At 45.4% G+C, this 11,839-nt stretch overlaps 1 long non-coding RNA gene across 1 annotated transcript; it reads right to left on the bottom strand.

Moving 5' to 3' along the window:
• Positions 1-953: 953 nt before the first annotated feature.
• Positions 954-3,823, bottom strand: LOC123169755 (uncharacterized). Its single transcript, XR_006484937.1, has 2 exons — positions 3,533-3,823; positions 954-3,372 (listed from the first exon to the last, which is right to left on the bottom strand). It is a non-coding gene; the product is annotated as an uncharacterized lncRNA (long non-coding RNA).
• Positions 3,824-11,839: the final 8,016 nt, after the last annotated feature.

The following is an 11,839-nucleotide window of genomic DNA, read 5'->3' as shown; positions in this document are numbered from 1 at the left end:
TTCCTTAAACCCCAAAGTTATTCCATATGAGTCCACTATACATTCCTATATGCGGTATCTACCTGCCGTTCCAAGTAAATTTGTATGTGCCAAACTCTAAACCTTCAAATGAAATTCTGTTTTGTATGCTCGAATAGCTCATGTATCAACTAGGTCTGTCCGTATCTTCCATGCTAAGCGGGTTATTCTCAATAGAAGTGGACTCCGCTCCTCACTCACGAGAAAATGGTTGGTCACCGGGATGCCCAGTCCCATGCTTTATGCAAACCAAATCAAAATAATTGCAAACAAAACTCCCCCGGGACTGTTGTTAGTTGGAGGCACTCGTTGTTTCGAGCAAGCCATGGATTGATGCTTGTTAGTGGAGGGGGAGTATAAACTTTACCATTCTGTTTAAGAACCGCCTATAATGTGTGTAGCATAGAAGATATCGCCATCTCTTGGTTGTTATGTTGACAATGAAAGTATGCCGCTCAAAATATTATTTACCTCTGCTTTAAAATCGAGCTCTGGCACCTCTACAAATCTCTGTTTCCCTCTGCAAAGGTCCTATCTATTTACTTTTATGTTGAGTCATCACCCTCTTATTAAAAAGCACCCGTTGGAGAGCACCGTTGTCATTTGCATCCATTACTATTAATTTATATTGGGTATGACTATGATTGGATCTCTTTTACCATGAATTACAATGTTTAGTCAGTCCTTGATCTTTAAAGGTGCTCTGCATTTATGTTTTGCAGTCTCAGAAAGGGCTAGCGAAATACCATCTTGTTATATCATACTAAATCACTGATGGCGCGCGTTGCTGCGCCTGTCTATTTGTACAACTAAATGATAGGAATTTTCGTAAATATATTATCACATGAAACATATTAAATTTGCATAAACATAACCATAAATTAGTCTGTAATATGAGGAAATCTCATATACACGCGGTAAAATTATGCTTCACATATTCAAATTGGCTGGGTATAAAATATATACAACAATTTAATTAGATTGTAAATACAACTAATCAATACTACCAAGACAAAATAAGCAATAAGCCAAAGATTGTATACATGGTGCATTACCAAACTCTTAACAGGACTCTACTAAAGGGCCACCATATTCGAAAATAAAAAATTAGGTGAGAGCCTAAAGGGCCACCATGTTCGAAAACAAAGAACTGGGTGGGCCTGTTGCACCTAGCCATTTCTCACAGAGTTCATCACATTCATGTGATAAGAGTGCTAACAAGGATTATAATTAGTTAGAATTATCAAATAAAACTATCCTACATAATATGGATATGTACTAATCATATAATTCAGTTTTGTTTGCTTGTTTTATTAAAGACCAGCCAGGCGGTGAGAAAGTGACAGACCGACAATTCCATTCGATACATGAAAAGCCTTACCAAAACATTAGCATGGAAAAGGGTGTCGCTAGACTTGTATGAATTAAATATGATCCAAATTAAAATGTCGACCAATCAGTAACCAGACTGTGGCATGACAACATAACTGATATAGCAAGTAACATCTTGTCTCTTGTGTAAGAGAAAAAACAAAGAGTATTAGAACGAAAGTGAACTGGAATAAATGCGAAGATGTGTAATAGGTCAGTACACCTAGCATGCAACCAGTGCGTCCATGCATTAGTGTACTGAAATTAATTTCAGCAAAGAGTCAATCAAATACTTTTTATTGAAATGAAACTTGAATCCTCTTCAACAACTTCATCTGGCAACTACCAAACTTTCTGCACTAATTTTGAATAAGTTTGAGCATAACAGTTTATATCCTGATTGTCACCCCTCGCGTCTTGTATATACCTCAGAACTGTAGTAAGCAACATGAGTATTTATGAGGAGCAGCAGAACCAAAGGGAATGGACTTTTGTGTTCTTTAGGCTAGCTTATAAGGTTCAGTCGTGTTCGCCAGACAGTTGCCATGGCATCACATAGTAAAACTTAGATACCGAGTCTGCACTCCAGTAATAGTAGAGACACTCGTGAATTAGAAAGCAAAAACTGTACCTAAGTTATAATCTTAATGTAGTACTATTGCTGCTCATAACTGAAAAAGGGCCGATTTAGAGAAAGATAATCTACAGGATGCGCAAAATAAAATTTGGATGTTGAGATATATTGCAACAAAATTCAAGACATTCATAGACTCTAGTATATTGTACTTGCTTATTTGCTACCTCGAGTATATATAGCAACTGGTTTGCTTTCAGGCACTTAATCAGCTAATTTATGGAACATCGAAATAAAAACTGTAGGAAATGAGAAAAATGGTAAGTACTAAACGTTTCCAGCTGTGGGACTCCAGAATCATGTATTTACGTTGGAACTAAGTTGGTGCTCCGATGCTATCTTAGTGTCCACCTGAAACTCAATATATGATACACATAGAAGACTTCTGAGTTATAATATGGAACGAATTCTTGAATTAGAAATTAGAATCACGTAAAGTAATCGATGCCTAGAGATTTATAACATAAAAAATTGTACATGTAACGGATTTACGATTAGATGGTTTGAAAGTTTTCTTCATGCTCGCATAGGCCTCCTACACTAAAAGTAGATAAGTCAAAATACTATTACCTGTGTCACCTATTAGGTCCCACATTCAAACAAAGTGAAGTCATTAAAAATCTAGCAAAATTACATTGTAATCTCCTTTGCGACGATTCCCAAAGCAACACACATGCATAGTGGGAGATGAGGTTTGGCGACACACTGATACAACAAGGCAAACACTGCCGAAGTAAAGAACAGTGGAACTTATTTCAAGCCTAATTGGATGGAACAAAAAGGACAAACACATAGAACATTGAGAATTCTTCCAAAAATATGATGAAAACTTTTCCTTGATATAAATTTAATCATAATAAATTGAATCTATGAAAGAAACTTGAAAGAATTACATGGTAATTACCATTGAAGTGAGCAAAGGAACGAATTTGATTTGGGAGATTTCAAGTTGCATACCTGTATAGAGTAAAATGCTCGGATGACACAACAATCCTGGAGAAAAATGATTCATGTAATCCTGCAGCAGCAACCAATAAAACTCGGAGCAGGCAACTTCTTGTGTGTAGCACCAAAACATGATCATTATTAAGAAACTCGTCCTGCCTTTTCTAGTTGGTCGCTTCCACACAAGAAAACTGAATAGAACATTAATAAATACAAGTGTAGAACAAAACTATGAGGATGATGGCATGATGTTACTAAACAGAGGAAACCATCATTATATTTTGTACAACCAATTAACTATATTAATAAAATGGCGCCATTGCAAAATTGTGGGAAAGATACCATACATGAACATTAGTTTCCTCCAGAAATATTTCCTTTACTTCATAGCACAAAATTTGGACCTGCAAATTTCTCCATTAGTATAGGAGAAAAGTCACAGATTCAATGAAAATACTGTACGCTTTTCGAAACAAAACAAAAATGAAATATTGTACGGACGCGAGTGCAAGACAATGAGAAACACAGTTTTGCAAAATTGTACGAATGTGATTGTATGGTCACCTTGGGAGGAGGGTTTGACCTCAGCGTCCATAGGAGAAGGTGTCATGTCCTGCAGATAAGTGCCTCAAATCCCTTGATGCTTATGGCACGTTTGTCCTGATTGTGCACCTACAAGGGGCTCCAGAGCCACAAGGCCAGTGGCAGTGCCATAGGATCTTCCTAGAGGGATGGATGGCAGGGGTGGTCGTGTTCCACCTTGAAGGACGGCTCCGAGCACACCGTCGTGGTAGGAAAATCAGCGGAGATGGCGCCGCCGTTTCACTATGCACGCTGCCGCTAGCGGTCGAGAACGAGTGAAGGGGGGGGGGGGGGGGGGGGGGGAGTGAGTGAGGGGGGGGGGGGGGGGGGCGCTGGTGGAGGTCGAAGTTGTGGTCCGCGGCGCTGTCGGGAAGGATTCGCGCAGCCGCCAAGATTGGGAGGAGAGGAGAGAGGTCGGGGAGAGGAGGGGTCAAGGAGAGGGTTGTGCGAGCCTGCGCATTGATCCGCTTCGGGTGAGGAGAGGAGACTCGTACAGCCCATTTGGCCCGATTTAATACAGAATCTCCAAAAAAGCTACCGGAGCAGCGGCCCAGTACGGTGTGGGGTCGATATTAGCGAACGGAACGAGATTAGGCGTGATTCACATCTAATCTGACGACCGAAAATGCTTAATTGGACAATCGGACGGCAGGGAACGTTGATGGCCTGAGAGGGCTGGAAAAGTGTGCAGTTTTAATGTCTCTAAATTATGATTGTTTTGAGAAAATGTTGTCATCCGAGATTTATTATTATTGCTCGCTACTTCCTCCTGTTGGGAAACGTAGCAGAAATTCAAAATTTTCTACGCATCACCAAAATCAATCTATGGAGTTTACTAGCAACGAGAGGGAAGGAGTGCATCTACATACCCTTGTAGATCGCGAGCGGAAGCGTTCAAGAGAACGGGGTTGATGGAGTCGTACTCGTCGTGATCCAAATCACCGATGATCCTAGGGCCGAACGGACGGCACCTCCGCGTTCAACACACGTACGGAGCGGGGACGTCTCCTCCTTCTTGATCCAGCAAGGGGGGGAGGTTGATGGAGATCCAGCAGCACGACGGCGTGGTGGTGGAAGTAGCGGGATTTCAACAGGGCTTCGCCAAGCGCTGCGGGAGGAGGGAGATGTGTCACGGGAGGGAGAGGGAGGCGCCAGGGCTTAGGTATTGCTGCCCTCCCTCCCCCCACTATATATAGGGCCAAGGGAGAGGGGGGCACAGCCTTGGCCCTTCCTCCAAGGAAGGGTGCGGCCAGGGAGGAGTCCATCCTCCCCAAGGCACCTCGGAGGTGCCTTCCCCCTTTAGGACTCTCTCTTTCCCTTATCTCTTGGCGCATGGGCCTCTTGGGGCTGGTGCCCTTGGCCCATATAGGCCAAGGCGTACACCCCTACAGCCCATGTGGCCCCCCGGGGCTGGTGAACCCCCGGACCCCTTTCGGCACTCCCGGTACAATACCGATAATGCGCGAAACTTTTCCGGCGACCAAAATAAGACTTTCCATATATAAATCTTTACCCCCGGACCATTCCGGAACTCCTCGTGACGTCCGGGATCTCATCCGGGACTCCGAACAACTTTCGGGTTACCGCATACTAATATCTCTACAACCCTAGCGTCACCGAACCTTAAGTGTGTAGACCCTACGGGTTCGGGAGACACGCAGACATGACCGAGACGACTCTCCGGTCAATAACCAATAGCGGGATCTGGATACCCATGTTGGCTCCCACATACTCCTCGATGATCTCATCGGATGAACCACGATGTCGAGGATTCAATCAATCCCGTATACAATTCCCTTTGTCTATCAGTATGTTACTTGCCCGAGATTCGATCGTCGATATCCCGATACCTTGTTCAATCTCGTTACCGGCAAGTCTCTTTACTCGTTCCGTAACACATCATCCCGTGATCAACTCCTTGGTCACATTGTGCACATTATGATGATGTCCTACCGAGTGGGCCCAGAGATACCTCTCCGTTTACATGGAGTGACAAATCCCAGTCTCGATTCGTGCCAACCCAACAGACACTTTCGGAGATACCTGTAGTGCACCTTTATAGCCACCCAGTTACGTTGTGACGTTTGGTACACCCAAAGCATTCCTACGGTATCCGGGAGTTGCACAATCTCATGGTCTAAGGAAATGATACTTGACATTAGAAAAGCTCTGAGCAAACGAACTACACGATCTTGTGCTAGGCTTAGGATTGGGTCTTGTCCATCACATCATTCTCCTAATGATGTGATCCCGTTATCAACGGCATTCAATGTCCATGGTCAGGAAACCGTAACCACCTATTGATCAACGAGCTAGTCAACTAGAGGCTTACTAGGGACATGGTGTTGTCTATGTATCCACACATGTATCTGAGTTTCCTATCAATACAATTCTAGCATGGATAATAAACGATTATCATGAACAAGGAAATATAATAATAACCAATTTATTATTGCCTCTAGGGCATACTTCCAACAGTCTCCCACTTGCACTAGAGTCAATAATCTAGTTCACATCACCATGTGATTAACACTCACAGGTCACATCACCATGTGACCAACATCCAAAGAGTTTACTAGAGTCAACAATCTAGTTCAAATCTCTATGTGATCAACACTCAATGAGTTCTGGTTTGATCATGTTATGCTTGTGAGAGAGGTTATTAGTCAACGGGTCTGAACCTTTCAGATCCGTGTGTGCTTTACGAATATCTATGTCATCTTGTGGATGCTACCACGCGCTACTTGGAGCCATTTCAAATAACTGCTCTACTATACGAATCCGGTTTACTACTCAGAGTCATCCGGATTAGTGTCAAAGTTCGCATCTGTGACGCCCCCAATTTGACCGTACACTAATCATGCACGCAAATGTGTACGATCAAGATCAGGGACTCACGGGAAGATATCACAACACAACTCTACAACATAAATAAGTCATACAAGCATCATAATACAAGCCATGGGCCTCGAGGGCTCGAATACAATTGCTCGATCATAGACGAGTCAGCGGAAGCAACAATATCTGAGTACAGACATAAGTTAAACAAGTTTGCCTTAAGAAGGCTAGCACAAAAGTAGCAACGATCGAAAAGGCAAGGCCTCCTGCCTGGGACCTCCTAACTACTCCTCGAAGCCGAACTCCATGTAGAATCATCCTCGGGATCTCTAGCTCCTGGACTCCAGCATCTGGTTGCGACAATCCGGTATAGAAAAAGGGAAAAGAGGGAGAAAAGCAACCGTGAGTACTCATCCAAAGTACTCGCAAGCAAGGAGCTACACTACATATGCATGGGTATATGTGTAAAGGGCCATATCAGTGGACTGAACTGCAGAATGCCAGAATAAAGGGGGATAGCTAGTCCTGTCGAAGACTACGCTTCTGGCCATCTCCATCTTGCAGCATGTAGAAGAGAGTAGATTGAAGTCCTCCAAGTAGCATCGCATAGCATAATCCTACCCGGCGATCCCCTCCTCGTCGCCCTGTTAGAGAGCGATCACCGGGTTGTATCTGGCACTTGGAAGGGTGTATTTTATTCAGTATCCAGTTCTAGTTGTCATAAGGTCAAGGTACAACTCCGGGTCGTCCTTTTACCGAGGGACACGGCTATTCGAATAGATAAACTTCCCTGCAGGGGTGCACCACATAACCCAACACGCTCGATCCCATTTGGCCGGACACACTTTTCTGGGTCATGCCCGGCCTCGTAAGATCAACACGTCGCAGCCCCACCTAGGCTCAACAGAGAGGTCAGCACGCCGGTCTAACCCTATGCGCGCAGGGGTCTGGGCCCATCGCCCTATGCACACCTGCACGTTGCGTACGCGGCCGGAAGCAGACCTAGCCCCCTTAATACAAGCGCGAGCTTACGGTCCAATGCGGCGCGCGCCACTCAGTTGCTGACGTCAACGAAGGCTTCGGCTGATACCACGACGCCGGGATACCCATAACTACTCCCGCGTAGATGGTTAGTGCGTATAGACCAAATGGCCAGACTCAGATCAAATACCAAGATCTCGTTAAGCGTGTTAAGTATCCGCGAACGCCGACCAGGGCCAGGCCCACCTCTCTCCTAGGTGGTCTCAACCTGCCCTGTCGCTCCGCCACAAAGTAACAGTCGGGGGCCGTCAGGAACCCAGGCCCACCTCTACCGGGGTGGAGCCACCTGTCCTTTCAGCCCCCTCATCAGAATCACTTGCGGGTACTCAACGAGCCGACCCGACTTTAGTCACCACATGTGTCATGTATATAATGTATATAGTATATACCCGTGATCACCTCCCGAAGTGATCACGGCCCAGTAGTATAGCATGGCAGACGGACAAGAGTGTAGGGCCACTGATGGAACACTAGCATCCTATACTAAGTAGTAGGATAGCAGGTAAGGGTAACAACTGTAGCAACAATGACAGGCTATGCATCAGGATAGGATTAACGGAAAGCGGTAACATGCTACACTACTCTAATGCAAGCAGTATAGAGAAGAATAGGCGATATCTGGTGATCAAGGGGGGGCTTGCCTGGTTGCTCTGGCAAGTAGGAGGGGTCGTCAACTCCGTAGTCGAACTGGGCAGCAGCAGTGTCGGTCTCGTAGTCTATCGGAGAGAAGAGGGGGAAGAAATAGTAAATACAATGCAAACATAAACATGACGATGCGTGACATGACAATGAGCAGTGCGAGGTGTGTCCTAACGCGACAGTAGGTGGTACCGGCGAAGGGGGGGAACATCCGGGAAAGTATCCCCGGTGTTTCACGTTTTCGGACAGATGAACCGGAGGTGAAATTTTACAGGTTTGCTATGCTATGGATGTGTGGCAGACGAACGGGCTGCGTATCCGGATTCGTCTCGTCGTTCTGAGCAACTTTCATGTAGAAAGTATTTTCATCTGAGCTACGGTTTAAAAGATATGATTTTCTAAAGATTTACTAATTTTCTGAATTTTAATTAATTATTTAATTCAACATTATCCAAAACAGTGTTGCGATGACATCAGCATGACATCATGCTGACGTCAGCAGTCATCTGACACGTGGGTCCCACATGTCATATACTGATTAGGGTAATTAGGGCTAACTAATTAATTAACTATTAATTAAACTAATTAATTAAATTAGATTAATCTAAACAGGGTTAATTAACTTAATTAATTAACTAATTAATTAATTATTTTTATTTTCTTTATTTATTCATTCATTAATTTTTATTAATTAATTTATTATTTTTATTTTCATTATTATTTTAAATTCTTTTTTTTACTAAACGTTTTAGGGGCGGGGCCCCACTCGTCATAGGCCCACAGGGGCCTAGCGGATCGGGCGTGCGGGCGACGGGCGCCAGCCGGAATGGGCGCCCGCCCAGGCCAACAGGGGGAAACGGCGACGGCGTCAGCCGGGCGCCGAAGCGGCACGACGAGTGGGCGGCGGCCCGGCGAGCTGGTGGGGGGGTGCTCCGAGCACGGCCGTGGCCGGAGCGGCGCGAGGCCGGCCGGTGGGCTCTAGAGACCGGGCGCCTGGACGCGGCCGGAGCGCGGCCACGGCGGACAACGGGAGGGGACGGCGAGCAGGACCGCGCGCAGGGAGCAGCAGTCGGGGACCGGGGGGGCCAGGGCGCGCGCGTGCGTGCGCGGCCGTGGGCTTGCGCGCACGAGAGCGGGGGAAGGAGGAGGAGGAGCGGAGCTCACGGGGCCGGTAGGGGAAAGGCAGCGGGGGTCGGGGAGGAGTCGGGGTCGACGGTGACGAAGAGGAGGCAGGCCGTCGAGGTGGGTCGACGAGGTGGCCGCGGCGGTGGCGGGTGGCGATGCGGACGGAACGACGTCGGCGGGAAGGAGGTCGAGGAGGCGAGCGCCAGCATGGTGGCGAATGGCGCCGGGGCGCTCCAATGGGGAGGTGGCGCCGGCGAGGTGGTGGTGGGACGAGGCGGCGATGGGGGGCACCGACGGCGTCGGGGGGCGGGGCGAACGGCGGTGAGCGGCGCTGCCCCGATCTGGATCGGGACGAGGGGGAGAGACGAGGGAGGGAGTGGGGGCGAGTGGGAAGGGGGATCGGGCTAGGGTTCGGTTCCCCAGGGGGTTATAGGCCAGGGGAGGGAGTGGGCCGGCCTGGCAGGCCACTGGCTGGGCCGAGGCCCAACTAGCCTGGGTTTTTTTTTCAGTTTTTTTTAGTTTTCTTTTTTTTTGTTTTATAAAAATTATCACTAGCACTTAAATTAATACTTTTAAATATACTATTGCCACATTAATTTTCAACCGAAATTAAAATAGTTTAATATTTTAAAAAATTCAAAAGGCATTTATTTTAAAATTTAAACCTCTATTTTAATTATTTTGAACACTTAAACATTTTATTAAAGTTAGGTTTCTCCACCATTATTATCTATGCAATATTTGGTTCAATCCGAACATTTTAGTTTTAATATTTGAAAACTTTTATTGTTTGCTATATTTTGAATTTGAATTTTGATCCGGTTTTGAACTAACGCGAGATTATCAACACTAACAGAGGTGACGTGGCATCATTAGCGTAGGTTTACTGTAGCATAATTATCCGGGCTTCACAATTCTCCTCCACTACAAGAAATCTCGTCCCGAGATTTAAGAGGGAAGTAAAGGGGGAAGGTTCGGGTTACGAAATTCTAGGGAGTGTTCTTGGTCTTAGTTGTTCTTCTCGAAGAGGTTGATCCATTACATTGATGTCTTCATCCTGCTGTTTCAGGTCATCATGATGAAGTTGTCGTCCTTTCTTCGGGAACTCCATTGTACTTACGAAAGAATCAAGGGTGGGTATATTCCAGGAGAACGGACCTCTGCAAGGTTGACTATCTGGTCGATAACATCGAGGGAGGTGGCGGAAGTAACTCTCGAATTGAAATTTACGAAAATATCGAGAGCAAAGTAAGGAGGTATCATGGGAAGTATCGAGTGGGCAGGCAATCGTTCGATGCCTGAAACAGGGCGTGAAAAGGGTTCAAAGCAATGGGAATAAGTATTGTGTCTGATACCAGAATTGATGATCTCTCGGAAGGTGGCTTGTGAATCACATATGAGGCCAAGTGCGAGGAATTAACTTTGGAAACCGGGGGTGTATAGGAGAGTCAGGTTTCGATCCTATGGAACTGTGGGTTTTGGGCCCACCATGTGGTTAAAAGTAGGAGGAGCGGTGACACCTTGCGTGATCATGCAAGCAAGGCATGTCAGAGGGTAGCCTATCGATTATGTCGGCAACAACGTCGGTACCAAGGGCGAGGGACGAAGAGAACCATTTTCCTGCTCGTTGAAACGAGGCGGACCAATAGGCAAGGTTCTCGTCCATCGGTGGTTACCGGAATGTCACCAACAATAGTAACAGGGTCTTACTGACAGAGTTGTACACCGAGGTGTTTACATAAGCAGGAGAATATTACTGCTTAGATCATATAGATCACCAGAAAGGTTAAACCAAACAATGGAAAGGAAAATATGATTATCAGATTAAACAGAAGAATGGAAAGGAAAATGTGTTAAAACACATATTTCAAGGGTATATTCTTCCCAAGGGTAAGCAGAGCATGATATCCATGACGGGATATAACGTAGAAAACTCTTTAGGTAAGGGGAAGGAAATTTCATGACATTACCCATACAACGGTGTTTGGATAATTGAGCAGGAAACAATTAGCTTTGGGCTTCAAATGTTCCTGTTGAAAATCAGAGTACCATAGACATGCTTCGAGATAGCATTGACATGGTCAATAGGTAAGATCAGGCCATGGATTCACAAAGGATCCATCAGGAACAACTTATGGAATAAGTCTTACAATTTCCTCATGGAAGAATGGCTAACCTTGGTAAGGAGGATACTATATCAATAGGTCATCCGGCCATGTGTGCTAGGCATGACATCATCTTACCGGGTTATAAAAAGACCAATGTTATAACTCTTGGAATTACGTTCCAACCATCCTTTCTGACCAAGATTCAGATCAGATTGGTGTCAGGATACCTCAGACTTAGGATGTCTGAGAAGAAAGGTGCAACACAATTTGATGGGATGGCATTGTAAGATTCTCGGGAAATGAACCATGAAAGCAAGTTCCGAAACAAGAGTTCATCATTAAACCAAGGAGAGGTGAGGAGGTGACTGATTGACTCAGCGACAATCCATTGAGACTTCCAAAAGATGGATTTCCACAACTATGTGAACAAGGAGATAACAATAGCTAGATCGAATGACTTAATGATGTATGCTCGAGGAAAACATACACAGTTAAACATTGGCTAAAATGTGCACCCGAAATATGGGCTAGGTAGCAC

This window comes from Triticum aestivum, chromosome 7D (assembly GCF_018294505.1).
Source record: "Triticum aestivum cultivar Chinese Spring chromosome 7D, IWGSC CS RefSeq v2.1, whole genome shotgun sequence".
Taxonomy (NCBI): Eukaryota; Viridiplantae; Streptophyta; class Magnoliopsida; order Poales; family Poaceae; genus Triticum; species Triticum aestivum.
Note: the sequence above shows the minus strand (reverse complement) of the source record. Positions and strands in the feature narration are given on the sequence as shown.